Below are 21958 nucleotides of genomic sequence, written 5' to 3'. Positions count from 1 at the left end.
AGACTCAGTCACAGATTGAGTCTCAGACTCAGTCTCAGTCTCTGACTCAGTCTCAGACTCAGTCTCAGACTCAGTCTCAGTCTCAGTCACAGTGTCAGACTGAGACTCAGTCTCAGTCTCAGACTCAGTCTCAGACTCAGTCTCAGTCTCAGACTCAGTCTCAGATTCAGACTCTGTCTCAGTCTCAGACTCTGTCTCAGTCTCAGTCTCAGAGTCAGTCTCAGTCTCAGTCTCAGACTCAGACTCAGTCTCAGTCTCAGTCTCAGTATCAGACTCAGACTCAGTTTCAGACTCAGTCTCAGTCTCAGTCTCAGCCTCAGTCTCAGTCTCAGTGTCAGATTCAGATTCAGTCTCAGTCTCAGACTCAGTCTCAGACTCAGTCTCAGTCTCAGTCTCAGACTCAGTCTCAGACTCAGTCTCAGTCTCAGTCTCAGACTCAGACTCAGACTCAGTCTCAGTCTCAGTCTCAGTCTCAGACTCAGTCTCAGATTCAAACTCAGTCTCAGTCTCAGACTCAGAATCAGTCAGTCTCAGATTCAGACTCAGTCTCAGTCCCAGACTCAGTCTCAGTCCCAGACTCAATCTCAGTCTCAGTCTCAGTCTCGGACTCAGTCTTAGATTCCGACTCAGTCTCAGTCTCAGTCTCAGTCTCAGTCTCAGACTCAGTCTTAGTCTCAGACTCAGTCTCAGTCTCAGGCTCAGTCAGTCTCAGACTCAGTCTCAGACTCAATCTCAGTCTCAGACTCAGTCTCTCTCTCTGTCTCAGTCTCAGACTCAGTCTCAGTCTCAGTCTCAGACTCAGTCTCAGACTCAGTCTCAGTCTCAGACTCAGTCTCAGACTCAGTCTTGTCTCAGTCTCAGACTCAGTCTCAGTCTCAAACTCAGTCTCAGTCTCTGTCTCAGACTCAGTCTCAGTCTCTGTCTCAGACTCAGTTTCAGTCTCAGCCTCAGTCTCATACTCAGCCTCAGTCTCAGATTCAGACTCTGTCTCAGTCTCAGACTCTGTCTCAGTCTCAGTCTCAGTCTCAGAGTCAGTCTCAGTCTCAGTCTCAGACTCAGACTCAGTCTCAGTCTCAGTCTCAGTATCAGACTCAGACTCAGTTTCAGACTCAGTCTCAGTCTCAGTCTCAGCCTCAGTCTCAGTCTCAGTGTCAGATTCAGATTCAGTCTCAGTCTCAGACTCAGTCTCAGACTCAGTCTCAGTCTCAGTCTCAGTCTCAGACTCAGTCTCAGACTCAGTCTCAGTCTCAGTCTCAGACTCAGACTCAGACTCAGTCTCAGTCTCAGTCTCAGTCTCAGACTCAGTCTCAGATTCAAACTCAGTCTCAGTCTCAGACTCAGAATCAGTCTCAGTCTCAGATTCAGACTCAGTCTCAGTCCCAGACTCAGTCTCAGTCCAAGACTCAATCTCAGTCTCAGTCTCAGTCTCGGACTCAGTCTTAGATTCCGACTCAGTCTCAGTCTCAGTCTCAGTCTCAGACTCAGTCTTAGTCTCAGACTCAGTCTCAGTCTCAGGCTCAGTCAGTCTCAGACTCAGTCTCAGACTCAATCTCAGTCTCAGACTCAGTCTCTCTCTCTGTCTCAGTCTCAGACTCAGTCTCAGTCTCAGTCTCAGACTCAGTCTCAGACTCAGTCTCAGTCTCAGACTCAGTCTCAGACTCAGTCTTGTCTCAGACTCAGTCTCAGTCTCAGTCTCAGACTCAGACTCAGTCTCAGTCTCAGACTCAGTCTCAGTCTCAGACTCAGTCTCAGTCTCAGTCTCAGACTCAGTCTCAGACTCAGTCTCAGTCTCAGACTCAGTCTCAGACTCAGTCTCAGTCTCAGACTCAGTCTCAGTCTCAGACTCAGTCTCAGTCTCAGGCTCAGTCAGTCTCAGACTCAGTCTCAGACTCAATCTCAGTCTCAGACTCAGTCTCTGTCTCTGTCTCAGTCTCAGACTCAGTCTCAGTCTCAGTCTCAGACTCAGTCTCAGACCCAGTCTCAGTCTCAGACTCAGACTCAGTCTCAGTCTCAGACCCAGTCTCAGTCTCAGACTCAGACTCAGTCTCAGTCTCAGACTCAGACTCAGTCCCAGAATCAGTCTCAGACTCAGTATCAGACTCAGTCTCAGTCTCAGACTCAGTGTCAGACTCAGTCTCAGACTCAGTCTCAGTCTCAGTCTCAGTCTCACAGTCAGTCTCAGTCTCAGACTCAGACTCAGTCTCAGTCTCAGTCTCTGTCTCTGTCTCAGACTCAGACTCAGTCCCAGTCTCAAACTCAGTCTGAGTCTCTGTCTCAGACTCAGTCTCAGTCTCAGACTCAGTCTCAGTCTCAAACTCAGTCTCAGTCTCTGTCTCAGACTCAGTCTCAGTCTCTGTCTCAGACTCAGTTTCAGTCTCAGCCTCAGTCTCAGACTCAGCCTCAGTCTGAGACTCAGACTCAGTCTCAGACTCAGTCTCTGTCTCAGACTCAGTTTCAGTCTCAGCCTCAGTCTCAGACTCAGTCTCAGTCTCAGTCTCAGTCTCAGTATCAGACTCAGTCTCGGTCTCTGTCTCAGACTCAGTTTCAGTCTCAGCCTCAGTCTCAGACTCAGTCTCAGTCTCAGTCTCGGTCTCAGTCTCAGACTCAGTCTCGGTCTCAGTCTCATACTCAGTCTCTGTCTCTGTCCCAGACTCAGACTCAGTCCCAGACTCGGTCTCAGACTCAGTCTCAGACTCAGCCTCAGTGTCAGACTCAGACTCAGTCTCAGTCTCAGTCTCAGTCTCAGATTCAGTCTGAGTCTCAGTCTCAGTCTCAGACTCAGTCTCAGTCTCAGACTCAGTCTCCGTCTCAGTCTCAGTCTCAGATTCAGACTCAGTCTCAGATTCAGACTCAGTCTCAGTCTCAGACTCAGAATCAGACTCAGTCTCAGACTCAGACTCAGTCACAGATTGAGTCTCAGACTCAGTCTCAGTCTCTGACTCAGTCTCAGACTCAGTCTCAGACTCAGTCTCAGTCTCAGTCACAGTCTCAGTCCCAGTCTCAGACTCAGTCTCAGATTCAGACTCTGTCTCAGTCTCAGACTCTGTCTCAGTCTCAGTCTCAGTCTCAGAGTCAGTCTCAGTCTCAGTCTCAGACTCAGACTCAGTCTCAGTCTCAGTCTCAGTATCAGACTCAGACTCAGTTTCAGACTCAGTCTCAGTCTCAGTCTCAGCCTCAGTCTCAGTCTCAGTGTCAGATTCAGATTCAGTCTCAGTCTCAGACTCAGTCTCAGACTCAGTCTCAGTCTCAGTCTCAGACTCAGTCTCAGACTCAGTCTCAGTCTCAGTCTCAGACTCAGACTCAGACTCAGTCTCAGTCTCAGTCTCAGTCTCAGACTCAGTCTCAGATTCAAACTCAGTCTCAGTCTCAGACTCAGAATCAGTCAGTCTCAGATTCAGACTCAGTCTCAGTCCCAGACTCAGTCTCAGTCCCAGACTCAATCTCAGTCTCAGTCTCAGTCTCGGACTCAGTCTTAGATTCCGACTCAGTCTCAGTCTCAGGCTCAGTCTCAGTCTCAGACTCAGTCTTAGTCTCAGACTCAGTCTCAGTCTCAGGCTCAGTCAGTCTCAGACTCAGTCTCAGACTCAATCTCAGTCTCAGACTCAGTCTCTCTCTCTGTCTCAGTCTCAGACTCAGTCTCAGACTCAGTCTCAGTCTCAGTCTCAGTCTCAGACTCAGTCTCAGACTCAGTCTCAGTCTCAGACTCAGTCTCAGACTCAGTCTCAGTCTCAGACTCAGTCTCAGTCTCAGACTCAGTCTCAGTCTCAGGCTCAGTCAGTCTCAGACTCAGTCTCAGACTCAATCTCAGTCTCAGACTCAGTCTCTGTCTCAGTCTCAGTCTCAGACTCAGTCTCAGTCTCAGTCTCAGACTCAGTCTCAGACTCAGTCTCAGTCTCAGACCCAGTCTCAGTCTCAGACTCAGACTCAGTCTCAGTCTCAGACCCAGTCTCAGTCTCAGACTCAGACTCAGTCTCAGTCTCAGACTCAGTCCCAGAATCAGTCTCAGACTCAGTATCAGACTCAGTCTCAGTCTCAGACTCAGTGTCAGACTCAGTCTCAGACTCAGTCTCAGTCTCAGTCTCAGTCTCACAGTCAGTCTCAGTCTCAGACTCAGACTCAGTCTCAGTCTCAGTCTCTGTCTCTGTCTCAGACTCAGACTCAGTCCCAGTCTCAAACTCAGTCTGAGTCTCTGTCTCAGACTCAGTCTCAGTCTCAGACTCAGTCTCAGTCTCAAACTCAGTCTCAGTCTCTGTCTCAGACTCAGTCTCAGTCTCTGTCTCAGACTCAGTTTCAGTCTCAGCCTCAGTCTCAGACTCAGCCTCAGTCTGAGACTCAGACTCAGTCTCAGACTCAGTCTCTGTCTCAGTCTCAGTTTCAGTCTCAGCCTCAGTCTCAGACTCAGTCTCAGTCTCAGTCTCAGTCTCAGTATCAGACTCAGTCTCGGTCTCTGTCTCAGACTCAGTTTCAGTCTCAGCCTCAGTCTCAGACTCAGTCTCAGTCTCAGTCTCGGTCTCAGTCTCAGACTCAGTCTCGGTCTCAGTCTCAGACTCAGTCTCTGTCTCAGACTCAGACTCAGTCCCAGACTCAGTCTCAGACTCAGTCTCAGACTCAGCCTCAGTCTCAGACTCAGACTCAGTCTCAGTCTCAGTCTCAGTCTCAGATTCAGTCTCAGTCTCAGTCTCAGTCTCAGACTCAGTCTCAGTCTCAGACTCAGTCTCAGTCTCAGACTCAGTCTCAATCTCAGACTCAGTATCAGACTCAGTCTCAGACTCAGTCTCAGTCTCAGTCTCAGTGTCAGACTGAGACTCAATCTCAGTCTCAGACTCAGTCTCAGACTCAGTCTCAGTCTCAGACTCAGTCTCAGATTCAGACTCAGTCTCAGATTCAGACTCAGTCTCAGTCTCAGACTCAGAATCAGACTCAGTCTCAGACTCAGACTCAGTCACAGATTGAGTCTCAGACTCAGTCTCAGTCTCTGACTCAGTCTCAGACTCAGTCTCAGACTCAGTCTCAGTCTCAGTCACAGTGTCAGACTGAGACTCAGTCTCAGTCTCAGACTCAGTCTCAGACTCAGTCCCAGTCTCAGACTCAGTCTCAGATTCAGACTCTGTCTCAGTCTCAGACTCTGTCTCAGTCTCAGTCTCAGTCTCAGAGTCAGTCTCAGTCTCAGTCTCAGACTCAGACTCAGTCTCAGTCTCAGTCTCAGTATCAGACTCAGACTCAGTTTCAGACTCAGTCTCAGTCTCAGTCTCAGCCTCAGTCTCAGTCTCAGTGTCAGATTCAGATTCAGTCTCAGTCTCAGACTCAGTCTCAGACTCAGTCTCAGTCTCAGTCTCAGACTCAGTCTCAGACTCAGTCTCAGTCTCAGTCTCAGTCTCAGACTCAGTTTCAGATTCAAACTCAGTCTCAGTCTCAGACTCAGAATCAGTCTCAGTCTCAGATTCAGACTCAGTCTCAGTCCCAGACTCAGTCTCAGTCCCAGACTCAATCTCAGTCTCAGTCTCAGTCTCGGACTCAGTCTTAGAATCCGACTCAGTCTCAGTCTCAGTCTCAGTCTCAGTCTCAGACTCAGTCTCAGTCTCAGACTCAGACCCAGTCTCAGTCTCAGTCTCAGACTCAGTCCCAGACTCAGTCTCAGACTCAGTCTCAGTCTCAGTCTCAGTCCCAGACTCAGTCTCAGACTCAGTATCAGACTCAGTCTCAGACTCAGACTCAGTCTCAGTCTCAGTCTCAGTCTCAGTATCAGACTCAGACTCAGTTTCAGACTCATTCTCAGTCTCAGTCTCAGCCTCAGTCTCAGTCTCAGTCTCAGTGTCAGACTCAGATTCAGTCTCAGTCTCAGAATCAGTCTCAGTCCCAGACTCAGACTCAGTCTCAATCTCAGTCTCAGTTCCAGACTCAGTCTCAGTCTCAGACTCAGACCCAGTCTCAGTCTCAGTCTCAGACTCAGTCCCAGACTCAGTCTCAGACTCAGTCTCAGTCTCAGTCTCAGTCCCAGACTCAGTCTCAGACTCAGTATCAGACTCAGTCTCAGACTCAGTCTCAGTCTCAGTCTCAGGCTCAGTCAGTCTCAGACTCAGTATCAGACTCAGTCTCAGTCTCAGACTCAGTCTCACATTCAGACTCAGTCTCAGACTCAGTCTCAGTCTCAGTCTCAGTCTCAGACTCAGTCTCAGTCTCAGTCTCAGACTCAGTCTCAGACTCAGTCTCAGTCTCAGTCTAAGTCTCAGATTCAGACTCAGTCTCAGACTCATTCTCAGTCTCAGACTCAGTCTCAGTCTCAGACAGTCTCAGACTCGGTCTCAGTGTCAGTCCCAGACTCAGTCTCAGTCCCAGACTCAATCTCAGTCTCAGTCTCAGTCTCGGACTCAGTCTTAGATTCCGACTCAGTCTCAGTCTCAGTCTCAGTCTCAGACTCAGTCTCAGTCTCAGACTCAGACTCAGTCTCAGTCTCAGACTCATACTCAGTCTTAGTCCCAGACTCAGTCTCAGTCTCTGTCTCAGACTCAGACTCAGTCTCAGTCTCAGTCTCAGTATCAGACTCAGACTCAGTTTCAGACTCAGTCTCATTCTCAGTCTCAGCCTCAGTCTCAGTCTCAGTCTCAGTGTCAGACTCAGATTCAGTCTCAGTCTCAGAATCAGTCTCAGTCCCAGACTCAGACTCAGTCTCAATCTCAGTCTCAGTTCCAGACTCAGTCTCAGTCTCAGACTCAGACCCAGTCTCAGTCTCAGTCTCAGTCTCAGTCCCAGACTCAGTCTCAGACTCAGTATCAGACTCAGTCTCTGACTCAGTCTCAGTCTCAGTCTCAGGCTCAGTCAGTCTCAGACTCAGTATCAGACTCAGTCTCAGTCTCAGACTCAGTCTCACATTCAGACTCAGTCTCAGACTCAGTCTCAGTCTCAGTCTCAGACTCAGTCTCAGTCTCAGTCTCAGACTCAGTCTCAGACTTAGTCTCAGTCTCAGTCTCAGTCTCAGACTCAGTCTCAGACTCAGTCTCAGTCTCAGTCTCAGTCCCAGACTCAGTCTCAGACTCAGTATCAGACTCAGTCTCAGACTCAGTCTCAGTCTCAGTCTCAGGCTGTCAGTCTCAGACTCAGTATCAGACTCAGTCTCAGTCTCAGTCTCAGTTTCAGACTCAGTCTCAGTCTCAGTCTCAGTCTCAGACTCAGTCTCAATCTCAGTCTCAGTCTCGGACTCAGTCTCAGATTCAAACTCAGTCTCAGTCTCAGACTCAGAATCAGTCTCAGTCTCAGATTCAGACTCAGTCTCAGTCTCAGTCTCAGTCTCAGAGTCAGTCTCAGTCTCAGTCTCAGACTCAGACTCAGTCTCAGTCTCAGTCTCAGTATCAGACTCAGACTCAGTTTCAGACTCAGTCTCAGACTCAGTCTCAGTCTCAGTCTCAGTCTCAGACTCAGTTTCAGATTCAAACTCAGTCTCAGTCTCAGACTCAGAATCAGTCTCAGTCTCAGATTCAGACTCAGTCTGAGTCCCAGACTCAGTCTCAGTCCCAGACTCAATCTCAGTCTCAGTCTCAGTCTCGGACTCAGTCTTAGAATCCGACTCAGTCTCAGTCTCAGTCTCAGACTCAGTCTCAGTCTCAGACTCAGTCTCAGTCTCAGACTCAGTCAGTCTCAGACTCAGTCTCAGACTCAATCTCAGTCTCAGACTCAGTCTCTGTCTCAGTCTCAGTCTCAGACTCAGTCTCAGTCTCAGTCTCAGACTCAGTCTCTGTCTCAGTCTCAGTCTCAGACTCAGTCTCAGTCTCAGTCTCAGACTCAGTCTCAGACTCAGTCTCAGTCTCAGACCCAGTCTCAGTCTCAGACTCAGACTCAGTCTCAGTCTCAGACCCAGTCTCAGTCTCAGACTCAGACTCCGTCTCAGTCTCAGACTCAGTCCCAGAATCAGTCTCAGACTCAGTATCAGACTCAGTCTCAGTCTCAGACTCAGTGTCAGACTCAGTCTCAGACTCAGTCTCAGTCTCAGTCTCAGTCTCACAGTCAGTCTCAGTCTCAGACTCAGACTCAGTCTCAGTCTCAGTCTCTGTCTCTGTCTCAGACTCAGACTCAGTCCCAGTCTCAAACTCAGTCTGAGTCTCTGTCTCAGACTCAGTCTCAGTCTCAGACTCAGTCTCAGTCTCAAACTCAGTCTCAGTCTCTGTCTCAGACTCAGTCTCAGTCTCTGTCTCAGACTCAGTTTCAGTCTCAGCCTCAGTCTCAGACTCAGCCTCAGTCTGAGACTCAGACTCAGTCTCAGACTCAGTCTCTGTCTCAGACTCAGTTTCAGTCTCAGCCTCAGTCTCAGACTCAGTCTCAGTCTCAGTCTCAGTCTCAGTATCAGACTCAGTCTCGGTCTCTGTCTCAGACTCAGTTTCAGTCTCAGCCTCAGTCTCAGACTCAGTCTCAGTCTCAGTCTCGGTCTCAGTCTCAGACTCAGTCTCGGTCTCAGTCTCAGACTCAGTCTCTGTCTCAGACTCAGACTCAGTCCCAGACTCAGTCTCAGACTCAGTCTCAGACTCAGCCTCAGTCTCAGACTCAGACTCAGTCTCAGTCTCAGTCTCAGTCTCAGATTCAGTCTCAGTCTCAGTCTCAGTCGCAGACTCAGTCTCAGTCTCAGACTCAGTCTCAGTCTCAGTCTCGGTCTCAGTCTCAGACTCAGTCTCGGTCTCAGTCTCAGACTCAGTCTCTGTCTCAGACTCAGACTCAGTCCCAGACTCAGTCTCAGACTCAGTCTCAGTCTCAGTCTCAGTATCAGACTGAGACTCAATCTCAGTCTCAGACTCAGTCTCAGACTCAGTCTCAGTCTCAGACTCAGTCTCAGATTCAGACTCAGTCTCAGATTCAGACTCAGTCTCAGTCTCAGACTCAGAATCAGACTCAGTCTCAGACTCAGACTCAGTCACAGATTGAGTCTCAGACTCAGTCTCAGTCTCTGACTCAGTCTCAGACTCAGTCTCAGACTCAGTCTCAGTCTCAGTCACAGTGTCAGACTGAGACTCAGTCTCAGTCTCAGACTCAGTCTCAGACTCAGTCCCAGTCTCAGACTCAGTCTCAGATTCAGACTCTGTCTCAGTCTCAGACTCTGTCTCAGTCTCAGTCTCAGTCTCAGAGTCAGTCTCAGTCTCAGTCTCAGACTCAGACTCAGTCTCAGTCTCAGTCTCAGTATCAGACTCAGACTCAGTTTCAGACTCAGTCTCAGTCTCAGTCTCAGCCTCAGTCTCAGTCTCAGTGTCAGATTCAGATTCAGTCTCAGTCTCAGACTCAGTCTCAGACTCAGTCTCAGTCTCAGTCTCAGACTCAGTCTCAGTCTCAGTCTCAGTCTCAGACTCAGTTTCAGATTCAAACTCAGTCTCAGTCTCAGACTCAGAATCAGTCTCAGTCTCAGATTCAGACTCAGTCTCAGTCCCAGACTCAGTCTCAGTCCCAGACTCAATCTCAGTCTCAGTCTCAGTCTCGGACTCAGTCTTAGAATCCGACTCAGTCTCAGTCTCAGTCTCAGTCTCAGTCTCAGACTCAGTCTCAGTCTCAGACTCAGACCCAGTCTCAGTGTCAGTCTCAGACTCAGTCCCAGACTCAGTCTCAGACTCAGTCTCAGTCTCAGTCTCAGTCCCAGACTCAGTCTCAGACTCAGTATCAGACTCAGTCTCAGACTCAGACTCAGTCTCAGTCTCAGTCTCAGTCTCAGTATCAGACTCAGACTCAGTTTCAGACTCATTCTCAGTCTCAGTCTCAGCCTCAGTCTCAGTCTCAGTCTCAGTGTCAGACTCAGATTCAGTCTCAGTCTCAGAATCAGTCTCAGTCCCAGACTCAGACTCAGTCTCAATCTCAGTCTCAGTTCCAGACTCAGTCTCAGTCTCAGACTCAGACCCAGTCTCAGTCTCAGTCTCAGACTCAGTCCCAGACTCAGTCTCAGACTCAGTCTCAGTCTCAGTCTCAGTCCCAGACTCAGTCTCAGACTCAGTATCAGACTCAGTCTCAGACTCAGTCTCAGTCTCAGTCTCAGGCTCAGTCAGTCTCAGACTCAGTATCAGACTCAGTCTCAGTCTCAGACTCAGTCTCACATTCAGACTCAGTCTCAGACTCAGTCTCAGTCTCAGTCTCAGTCTCAGACTCAGTCTCAGTCTCAGTCTCAGTCTCAGACTCAGTCTCAGACTCAGTCTCAGTCTCAGTCTAAGTCTCAGATTCAGACTCAGTCTCAGACTCATTCTCAGTCTCAGACTCAGTCTCAGTCTCAGACAGTCTCAGACTCGGTCTCAGTCTCAGTCCCACACTCAGTCTCAGTCCCAGACTCAATCTCAGTCTCAGTCTCAGTCTCGGACTCAGTCTTAGATTCCGACTCAGTCTCAGTCTCAGTCTCAGTCTCAGTCTCAGACTCAGTCTCAGTCTCAGACTCAGACTCAGTCTCAGTCTCAGACTCATACTCAGTCTTAGTCCCAGACTCAGTCTCAGTCTCTGTCTCAGACTCAGACTCAGTCTCAGTCTCAGTCTCAGTATCAGACTCAGACTCAGTTTCAGACTCAGTCTCATTCTCAGTCTCAGCCTCAGTCTCAGTCTCAGTCTCAGTGTCAGACTCAGATTCAGTCTCAGTCTCAGAATCAGTCTCAGTCCCAGACTCAGACTCAGTCTAAATCTCAGTCTCAGTTCCAGACTCAGTCTCAGTCTCAGACTCAGACCCAGTCTCAGTCTCAGTCTCAGTCTCAGTCTCAGTCCCAGACTCAGTCTCAGACTCAGTATCAGACTCAGTCTCTGACTCAGTCTCAGTCTCAGTCTCAGGCTCAGTCAGTCTCAGACTCAGTATCAGACTCAGTCTCAGTCTCAGACTCAGTCTCACATTCAGACTCAGTCTCAGACTCAGTCTCAGTCTCAGTCTCAGACTCAGTCTCAGTCTCAGTCTCAGACTCAGTCTCAGACTTAGTCTCAGTCTCAGTCTCAGTCTCAGACTCAGTCTCAGACTCAGTCTCAGTCTCAGTCTCAGTCCCAGACTCAGTCTCAGACTCAGTATCAGACTCAGTCTCAGACTCAGTCTCAGTCTCAGTCTCAGGCTGTCAGTCTCAGACTCAGTATCAGACTCAGTCTCAGTCTCAGTCTCAGTTTCAGACTCAGTCTCAGTCTCAGTCTCAGTCTCAGACTCAGTCTCAATCTCAGTCTCAGTCTCGGACTCAGTCTCAGATTCAAACTCAGTCTCAGTCTCAGACTCAGAATCAGTCTCAGTCTCAGATTCAGACTCAGTCTCAGTCTCAGTCTCAGTCTCAGAGTCAGTCTCAGTCTCAGTCTCAGACTCAGACTCAGTCTCAGTCTCAGTCTCAGTATCAGACTCAGACTCAGTTTCAGACTCAGTCTCAGTCTCAGTCTCAGCCTCAGTCTCAGTCTCAGTGTCAGATTCAGATTCAGTCTCAGTCTCAGACTCAGTCTCAGACTCAGTCTCAGTCTCAGTCTCAGACTCAGTCTCAGACTCAGTCTCAGCCTCAGTCTCAGTCTCAGACTCAGTTTCAGACTCAGTCTCAGTCTCAGACTCAGTCTCAGACTCAGTATCAGTCTCAGTGTCAGATTCAGATTCAGTCTCAGTCTCAGACTCAGTCTCAGACTCAGTCTCAGTCTCAGTCTCAGACTCAGTCTCAGACTCAGTCTCAGCCTCAGTCTCAGTCTCAGACTCAGTTTCAGACTCAGTCTCAGTCTCAGACTCAGTCTCAGACTCAGTCTCAGTCTCAGACTCAGTCTCAGTCTCAGACTCAGTCTCAGTCTCAGACTCAGTCAGTCTCAGACTCAGTCTCAGACTCAGTCTCTGTCTCAGTCTCAGTCTCAGACTCAGTCTCAGTCTCAGTCTCAGACTCAGTCTCAGACTCAGTCTCAGTCTCAGACCCAGTCTCAGTCTCAGACTCAGACTCAGTCTCAGTCTCAGACCCAGTCTCAGTCTCAGACTCAGACTCAGTCTCAGTCTCAGACTCAGACTCAGTCCCAGAATCAGTCTCAGACTCAGTATCAGACTCAGTCTCAGTCTCAGACTCAGTGTCAGACTCAGTCTCAGACTCAGTCTCAGTCTCAGTCTCAGTCTCACAGTCAGTCTCAGTCTCAGACTCAGACTCAGTCTCAGTCTCAGTCTCTGTCTCTGTCTCAGACTCAGACTCAGTCCCAGTCTCAAACTCAGTCTGAGTCTCTGTCTCAGACTCAGTCTCAGTCTCAGACTCAGTCTCAGTCTCAAACTCAGTCTCAGTCTCTGTCTCAGACTCAGTCTCAGTCTCTGTCTCAGACTCAGTTTCAGTCTCAGCCTCAGTCTCAGACTCAGCCTCAGTCTGAGACTCAGACTCAGTCTCAGACTCAGTCTCTGTCTCAGACTCAGACTCAGTCCCAGACTCAGTCTCAGACTCAGTCTCAGTCTCAGTCTCAGTGTCAGACTGAGACTCAATCTCAGTCTCAGACTCAGTCTCAGACTCAGTCTCAGTCTCAGACTCAGTCTCAGATTCAGACTCAGTCTCAGATTCAGACTCAGTCTCAGTCTCAGACTCAGAATCAGACTCAGTCTCAGACTCAGACTCAGTCACAGATTGAGTCTCAGACTCAGTCTCAGTCTCTGACTCAGTCTCAGACTCAGTCTCAGACTCAGTCTCAGTCTCAGTCACAGTGTCAGACTGAGACTCAGTCTCAGTCTCAGACTCAGTCTCAGACTCAGTCCCAGTCTCAGACTCAGTCTCAGATTCAGACTCTGTCTCAGTCTCAGACTCTGTCTCAGTCTCAGTCTCAGTCTCAGAGTCAGTCTCAGTCTCAGTCTCAGACTCAGACTCAGTCTCAGTCTCAGTCTCAGTATCAGACTCAGACTCAGTTTCAGACTCAGTCTCAGTCTCAGTCTCAGCCTCAGTCTCAGTCTCAGTGTCAGATTCAGATTCAGTCTCAGTCTCAGACTCAGTCTCAGACTCAGTCTCAGTCTCAGTCTCAGACTCAGTCTCAGTCTCAGTCTCAGTCTCAGACTCAGTTTCAGATTCAAACTCAGTCTCAGTCTCAGACTCAGAATCAGTCTCAGTCTCAGATTCAGACTCAGTCTCAGTCCCAGACTCAGTCTCAGTCCCAGACTCAATCTCAGTCTCAGTCTCAGTCTCGGACTCAGTCTTAGAATTCGACTCAGTCTCAGTCTCAGTCTCAGTCTCAGTCTCAGACTCAGTCTCAGTCTCAGACTCAGACCCAGTCTCAGTGTCAGTCTCAGACTCAGTCCCAGACTCAGTCTCAGACTCAGTCTCAGTCTCAGTCTCAGTCCCAGACTCAGTCTCAGACTCAGTATCAGACTCAGTCTCAGACTCAGACTCAGTCTCAGTCTCAGTCTCAGTATCAGACTCAGACTCAGTTTCAGACTCATTCTCAGTCTCAGTCTCAGCCTCAGTCTCAGTCTCAGTCTCAGTGTCAGACTCAGATTCAGTCTCAGTCTCAGAATCAGTCTCAGTCCCAGACTCAGACTCAGTCTCAATCTCAGTCTCAGTTCCAGACTCAGTCTCAGTCTCAGACTCAGACCCAGTCTCAGTCTCAGTCTCAGACTAAGTCCCAGACTCAGTCTCAGACTCAGTCTCAGTCTCAATCTCAGTCCCAGACTCAGTCTCAGACTCAGTATCAGACTCAGTCTCAGACTCAGTCTCAGTCTCAGTCTCAGGCTCAGTCAGTCTCAGACTCAGTATCAGACTCAGTCTCAGTCTCAGACTCAGTCTCACATTCAGACTCAGTCTCAGACTCAGTCTCAGTCTCAGTCTCAGTCTCAGACTCAGTCTCAGTCTCAGTCTCAGTCTCAGACTCAGTCTCAGACTCAGTCTCAGTCTCAGTCTCAGTCTCAGAGTCAGTCTCAGTCTCAGTCTCAGACTCAGACTCAGTCTCAGTCTCAGTCTCAGTATCAGACTCAGACTCAGTTTCAGACTCAGTCTCAGACTCAGTCTCAGTCTCAGTCTCAGTCTCAGACTCAGTTTCAGATTCAAACTCAGTCTCAGTCTCAGACTCAGAATCAGTCTCAGTCTCAGATTCAGACTCAGTCTGAGTCCCAGACTCAGTCTCAGTCCCAGACTCAATCTCAGTCTCAGTCTCAGTCTCGGACTCAGTCTTAGAATCCGACTCAGTCTCAGTCTCAGTCTCAGACTCAGTCTCAGTCTCAGACTCAGTCTCAGTCTCAGACTCAGTCAGTCTCAGACTCAGTCTCAGACTCAATCTCAGTCTCAGACTCAGTCTCTGTCTCAGTCTCAGTCTCAGACTCAGTCTCAGTCTCAGTCTCAGACTCAGTCTCTGTCTCAGTCTCAGTCTCAGACTCAGTCTCAGTCTCAGTCTCAGACTCAGTCTCAGACTCAGTCTCAGTCTCAGACCCAGTCTCAGTCTCAGACTCAGACTCAGTCTCAGTCTCAGACCCAGTCTCAGTCTCAGACTCAGACTCCGTCTCAGTCTCAGACTCAGTCCCAGAATCAGTCTCAGACTCAGTATCAGACTCAGTCTCAGTCTCAGACTCAGTGTCAGACTCAGTCTCAGACTCAGTCTCAGTCTCAGTCTCAGTCTCACAGTCAGTCTCAGTCTCAGACTCAGACTCAGTCTCAGTCTCAGTCTCTGTCTCTGTCTCAGACTCAGACTCAGTCCCAGTCTCAAACTCAGTCTGAGTCTCTGTCTCAGACTCAGTCTCAGTCTCAGACTCAGTCTCAGTCTCAAACTCAGTCTCAGTCTCTGTCTCAGACTCAGTCTCAGTCTCTGTCTCAGACTCAGTTTCAGTCTCAGCCTCAGTCTCAGACTCAGCCTCAGTCTGAGACTCAGACTCAGTCTCAGACTCAGTCTCTGTCTCAGACTCAGTTTCAGTCTCAGCCTCAGTCTCAGACTCAGTCTCAGTCTCAGTCTCAGTCTCAGTATCAGACTCAGTCTCGGTCTCTGTCTCAGACTCAGTTTCAGTCTCAGCCTCAGTCTCAGACTCAGTCTCAGTCTCAGTCTCGGTCTCAGTCTCAGACTCAGTCTCGGTCTCAGTCTCAGACTCAGTCTCTGTCTCAGACTCAGACTCAGTCCCAGACTCAGTCTCAGACTCAGTCTCAGACTCAGCCTCAGTCTCAGACTCAGACTCAGTCTCAGTCTCAGTCTCAGTCTCAGATTCAGTCTCAGTCTCAGTCTCAGTCTCAGACTCAGTCTCAGTCTCAGACTCAGTCTCAGTCTCAGTCTCGGTCTCAGTCTCAGACTCAGTCTCGGTCTCAGTCTCAGACTCAGTCTCTGTCTCAGACTCAGACTCAGTCCCAGACTCAGTCTCAGACTCAGTCTCAGTCTCAGTCTCAGTGTCAGACTGAGACTCAATCTCAGTCTCAGACTCAGTCACAGACTCAGTCTCAGTCTCAGACTCAGTCTCAGATTCAGACTCAGTCTCAGATTCAGACTCAGTCTCAGTCTCAGTCTCAGACTCAGTCTCAGACTTAGTCTCAGTCTCAGTCTCAGTCTCAGACTCAGTCTCAGACTCAGTCTCAGTCTCAGTCTCAGTCCCAGACTCAGTCTCAGACTCAGTATCAGACTCAGTCTCAGACTCAGTCTCAGTCTCAGTCTCAGGCTGTCAGTCTCAGACTCAGTATCAGACTCAGTCTCAGTCTCAGTCTCAGTTTCAGACTCAGTCTCAGTCTCAGTCTCAGTCTCAGACTCAGTCTCAATCTCAGTCTCAGTCTCGGACTCAGTCTCAGATTCAAACTCAGTCTCAGTCTCAGACTCAGAATCAGTCTCAGTCTCAGATTCAGACTCAGTCTCAGTCTCAGTCTCAGTCTCAGAGTCAGTCTCAGTCTCAGTCTCAGACTCAGACTCAGTCTCAGTCTCAGTCTCAGTATCAGACTCAGACTCAGTTTCAGACTCAGTCTCAGACTCAGTCTCAGTCTCAGTCTCAGTCTCAGACTCAGTTTCAGATTCAAACTCAGTCTCAGTCTCAGACTCAGAATCAGTCTCAGTCTCAGATTCAGACTCAGTCTGAGTCCCAGACTCAGTCTCAGTCCCAGACTCAATCTCAGTCTCAGTCTCAGTCTCGGACTCAGTCTTAGAATCCGACTCAGTCTCAGTCTCAGTCTCAGACTCAGTCTCAGTCTCAGACTCAGTCTCAGTCTCAGACTCAGTCAGTCTCAGACTCAGTCTCAGACTCAATCTCAGTCTCAGACTCAGTCTCTGTCTCAGTCTCAGTCTCAGACTCAGTCTCAGTCTCAGTCTCAGACTCAGTCTCTGTCTCAGTCTCAGTCTCAGACTCAGTCTCAGTCTCAGTCTCAGACTCAGTCTCAGACTCAGTCTCAGTCTCAGACCCAGTCTCAGTCTCAGACTCAGACTCAGTCTCAGTCTCAGACCCAGTCTCAGTCTCAGACTCAGACTCCGTCTCAGTCTCAGACTCAGTCCCAGAATCAGTCTCAGACTCAGTATCAGACTCAGTCTCAGTCTCAGACTCAGTGTCAGACTCAGTCTCAGACTCAGTCTCAGTCTCAGTCTCAGTCTCACAGTCAGTCTCAGTCTCAGACTCAGACTCAGTCTCAGTCTCAGTCTCTGTCTCTGTCTCAGACTCAGACTCAGTCCCAGTCTCAAACTCAGTCTGAGTCTCTGTCTCAGACTCAGTCTCAGTCTCAGACTCAGTCTCAGTCTCAAACTCAGTCTCAGTCTCTGTCTCAGACTCAGTCTCAGTCTCTGTCTCAGACTCAGTTTCAGTCTCAGCCTCAGTCTCAGACTCAGCCTCAGTCTGAGACTCAGACTCAGTCTCAGACTCAGTCTCTGTCTCAGACTCAGTTTCAGTCTCAGCCTCAGTCTCAGACTCAGTCTCAGTCTCAGTCTCAGTCTCAGTATCAGACTCAGTCTCGGTCTCTGTCTCAGACTCAGTTTCAGTCTCAGCCTCAGTCTCAGACTCAGTCTCAGTCTCAGTCTCGGTCTCAGTCTCAGACTCAGTCTCGGTCTCAGTCTCAGACTCAGTCTCTGTCTCAGACTCAGACTCAGTCCCAGACTCAGTCTCAGACTCAGTCTCAGACTCAGCCTCAGTCTCAGACTCAGACTCAGTCTCAGTCTCAGTCTCAGTCTCAGATTCAGTCTCAGTCTCAGTCTCAGTCTCAGACTCAGTCTCAGTCTCAGACTCAGTCTCAGTCTCAGTCTCGGTCTCAGTCTCAGACTCAGTCTCGGTCTCAGTCTCAGACTCAGTCTCTGTCTCAGACTCAGACTCAGTCCCAGACTCAGTCTCAGACTCAGTCTCAGTCTCAATCTCAGTGTCAGACTGAGACTCAATCTCAGTCTCAGACTCAGTCTCAGACTCAGTCTCAGTCTCAGACTCAGTCTCAGATTCAGACTCAGTCTCAGATTCAGACTCAGTCTCAGTCTCAGACTCAGAATCAGACTCAGTCTCAGACTCAGACTCAGTCACAGATTGAGTCTCAGACTCAGTCTCAGTCTCTGACTCAGTCTCAGACTCAGTCTCAGACTCAGTCTCAGTCTCAGTCACAGTGTCAGACTGAGACTCAGTCTCAATCTCAGACTCAGTCTCAGACTCAGTCCCAGTCTCAGACTCAGTCTCAGATTCAGACTCTGTCTCAGTCTCAGACTCTGTCTCAGTCTCAGTCTCAGTCTCAGAGTCAGTCTCAGTCTCAGTCTCAGACTCAGACTCAGTCTCAGTCTCAGTCTCAGTATCAGACTCAGACTCAGTTTCAGACTCAGTCTCAGTCTCAGTCTCAGACTCAGTCTCAGTCTCAGTCTCAGCCTCAGTCTCAGTCTCAGTGTCAGATTCAGATTCAGTCTCAGTCTCAGACTCAGTCTCAGACTCAGTCTCAGTCTCAGTCTCAGACTCAGTCTCAGTCTCAGTCTCAGTCTCAGACTCAGTTTCAGATTCAAACTCAGTCTCAGTCTCAGACTCAGAATCAGTCTCAGTCCCAGACTCAGTCTCAGTCCCAGACTCAATCTCAGTCTCAGTCTCAGTCTCGGACTCAGTCTTAGAATCCGACTCAGTCTCAGTCTCAGTCTCAGTCTCAGTCTCAGTCTCAGACTCAGTCTCAGTCTCAGACTCAGACCCAGTCTCAGTGTCAGTCTCAGACTCAGTCCCAGACTCAGTCTCAGACTCAGTCTCAGTCTCAGTCTCAGTCCCAGACTCAGTCTCAGACTCAGTATCAGACTCAGTCTCAGACTCAGACTCAGTCTCAGTCTCAGTCTCAGTCTCAGTATCAGACTCAGACTCAGTTTCAGACTCATTCTCAGTCTCAGTCTCAGCCTCAGTCTCAGTCTCAGTCTCAGTGTCAGACTCAGATTCAGTCTCAGTCTCAGAATCAGTCTCAGTCCCAGACTCAGACTCAGTCTCAATCTCAGTCTCAGTTCCAGACTCAGTCTCAGTCTCAGACTCAGACCCAGTCTCAGTCTCAGTCTCAGACTCAGTCCCAGACTCAGTCTCAGACTCAGTCTCAGTCTCAGTCTCAGTCCCAGACTCAGTCTCAGACTCAGTATCAGACTCAGTCTCAGACTCAGTCTCAGTCTCAGTCTCAGGCTCAGTCAGTCTCAGACTCAGTATCAGACTCAGTCTCAGTCTCAGACTCAGTCTCACATTCAGACTCAGTCTCAGACTCAGTCTCAGTCTCAGTCTCAGTCTCAGACTCAGTCTCAGTCTCAGTCTCAGTCTCAGACTCAGTCTCAGACTCAGTCTCAGTCTCAGTCTAAGTCTCAGATTCAGACTCAGTCTCAGACTCATTCTCAGTCTCAGACTCAGTCTCAGTCTCAGACAGTCTCAGACTCGGTCTCAGTCTCAGTCCCACACTCAGTCTCAGTCCCAGACTCAATCTCAGTCTCAGTCTCAGTCTCGGACTCAGTCTTAGATTCCGACTCAGTCTCAGTCTCAGTCTCAGTCTCAGTCTCAGACTCAGTCTCAGTCTCAGACTCAGACTCAGTCTCAGTCTCAGACTCATACTCAGTCTTAGTCCCAGACTCAGTCTCAGTCTCTGTCTCAGACTCAGACTCAGTCTCAGTCTCAGTCTCAGTATCAGACTCAGACTCAGTTTCAGACTCAGTCTCATTCTCAGTCTCAGCCTCAGTCTCAGTCTCAGTCTCAGTGTCAGACTCAGATTCAGTCTCAGTCTCAGAATCAGTCTCAGTCCCAGACTCAGACTCAGTCTAAATCTCAGTCTCAGTTCCAGACTCAGTCTCAGTCTCAGACTCAGACCCAGTCTCAGTCTCAGTCTCAGTCTCAGTCCCAGACTCAGTCTCAGACTCAGTATCAGACTCAGTCTCTGACTCAGTCTCAGTCTCAGTCTCAGGCTCAGTCAGTCTCAGACTCAGTATCAGACTCAGTCTCAGTCTCAGACTCAGTCTCACATTCAGACTCAGTCTCAGACTCAGTCTCAGTCTCAGTCTCAGACTCAGTCTCAGTCTCAGTCTCAGACTCAGTCTCAGACTTAGTCTCAGTCTCAGTCTCAGTCTCAGACTCAGTCTCAGACTCAGTCTCAGTCTCAGTCTCAGTCCCAGACTCAGTCTCAGACTCAGTATCAGACTCAGTCTCAGACTCAGTCTCAGTCTCAGTCTCAGGCTGTCAGTCTCAGACTCAGTATCAGACTCAGTCTCAGTCTCAGTCTCAGTTTCAGACTCAGTCTCAGTCTCAGTCTCAGTCTCAGACTCAGTCTCAATCTCAGTCTCAGTCTCGGACTCAGTCTCAGATTCAAACTCAGTCTCAGTCTCAGACTCAGAATCAGTCTCAGTCTCAGATTCAGACTCAGTCTCAGTCTCAGTCTCAGTCTCAGAGTCAGTCTCAGTCTCAGTCTCAGACTCAGACTCAGTCTCAGTCTCAGTCTCAGTATCAGACTCAGACTCAGTTTCAGACTCAGTCTCAGTCTCAGTCTCAGCCTCAGTCTCAGTCTCAGTGTCAGATTCAGATTCAGTCTCAGTCTCAGACTCAGTCTCAGACTCAGTCTCAGTCTCAGTCTCAGACTCAGTCTCAGACTCAGTCTCAGCCTCAGTCTCAGTCTCAGACTCAGTTTCAGACTCAGTCTCAGTCTCAGACTCAGTCTCAGACTCAGTATCAGTCTCAGTGTCAGATTCAGATTCAGTCTCAGTCTCAGACTCAGTCTCAGACTCAGTCTCAGTCTCAGTCTCAGACTCAGTCTCAGACTCAGTCTCAGCCTCAGTCTCAGTCTCAGACTCAGTTTCAGACTCAGTCTCAGTCTCAGACTCAGTCTCAGACTCAGTCTCAGTCTCAGACTCAGTCTCAGTCTCAGACTCAGTCTCAGTCTCAGACTCAGTCAGTCTCAGACTCAGTCTCAGACTCAGTCTCTGTCTCAGTCTCAGTCTCAGACTCAGTCTCAGTCTCAGTCTCAGACTCAGTCTCAGACTCAGTCTCAGTCTCAGACCCAGTCTCAGTCTCAGACTCAGACTCAGTCTCAGTCTCAGACCCAGTCTCAGTCTCAGACTCAGACTCAGTCTCAGTCTCAGACTCAGACTCAGTCCCAGGATCAGTCTCAGACTCAGTATCAGACTCAGTCTCAGTCTCAGACTCAGTGTCAGACTCAGTCTCAGACTCAGTCTCAGTCTCAGTCTCAGTCTCACAGTCAGTCTCAGTCTCAGACTCAGACTCAGTCTCAGTCTCAGTCTCTGTCTCTGTCTCAGACTCAGACTCAGTCCCAGTCTCAAACTCAGTCTGAGTCTCTGTCTCAGACTCAGTCTCAGTCTCAGACTCAGTCTCAGTCTCAAACTCAGTCTCAGTCTCTGTCTCAGACTCAGTCTCAGTCTCTGTCTCAGACTCAGTTTCAGTCTCAGCCTCAGTCTCAGACTCAGCCTCAGTCTGAGACTCAGACTCAGTCTCAGACTCAGTCTCTGTCTCAGACTCAGACTCAGTCCCAGACTCAGTCTCAGACTCAGTCTCAGTCTCAGTCTCAGTGTCAGACTGAGACTCAATCTCAGTCTCTGACTCAGTCTCAGACTCAGTCTCAGTCTCAGACTCAGTCTCAGATTCAGACTCAGTCTCAGATTCAGACTCAGTCTCAGTCTCAGACTCAGAATCAGACTCAGTCTCAGACTCAGACTCAGTCACAGATTGAGTCTCAGACTCAGTCTCAGTCTCTGACTCAGTCTCAGACTCAGTCTCAGACTCAGTCTCAGTCTCAGTCACAGTGTCAGACTGAGACTCAGTCTCAGTCTCAGACTCAGTCTCAGACTCAGTCCCAGTCTCAGACTCAGTCTCAGATTCAGACTCTGTCTCAGTCTCAGACTCTGTCTCAGTCTCAGTCTCAGTCTCAGAGTCAGTCTCAGTCTCAGTCTCAGACTCAGACTCAGTCTCAGTCTCAGTCTCAGTATCAGACTCAGACTCAGTTTCAGACTCAGTCTCAGTCTCAGTCTCAGCCTCAGTCTCAGTCTCAGTGTCAGATTCAGATTCAGTCTCAGTCTCAGACTCAGTCTCAGACTCAGTCTCAGTCTCAGTCTCAGACTCAGTCTCAGTCTCAGTCTCAGTCTCAGACTCAGTTTCAGATTCAAACTCAGTCTCAGTCTCAGACTCAGAATCAGTCTCAGTCTCAGATTCAGACTCAGTCTCAGTCCCAGACTCAGTCTCAGTCCCAGACTCAATCTCAGTCTCAGTCTCAGTCTCGGACTCAGTCTTAGAATTCGACTCAGTCTCAGTCTCAGTCTCAGTCTCAGTCTCAGACTCAGTCTCAGTCTCAGACTCAGACCCAGTCTCAGTGTCAGTCTCAGACTCAGTCCCAGACTCAGTCTCAGACTCAGTCTCAGTCTCAGTCTCAGTCCCAGACTCAGTCTCAGACTCAGTATCAGACTCAGTCTCAGACTCAGACTCAGTCTCAGTCTCAGTCTCAGTATCAGACTCAGACTCAGTTTCAGACTCATTCTCAGTCTCAGTCTCAGCCTCAGTCTCAGTCTCAGTCTCAGTGTCAGACTCAGATTCAGTCTCAGTCTCAGAATCAGTCTCAGTCCCAGACTCAGACTCAGTCTCAATCTCAGTCTCAGTTCCAGACTCAGTCTCAGTCTCAGACTCAGACCCAGTCTCAGTCTC

This window comes from Chiloscyllium punctatum, chromosome 24 (genome assembly GCF_047496795.1).
Source record: "Chiloscyllium punctatum isolate Juve2018m chromosome 24, sChiPun1.3, whole genome shotgun sequence".
Classification (NCBI taxonomy): Eukaryota; Metazoa; Chordata; class Chondrichthyes; order Orectolobiformes; family Hemiscylliidae; genus Chiloscyllium; species Chiloscyllium punctatum.
Note: the sequence above shows the minus strand (reverse complement) of the source record.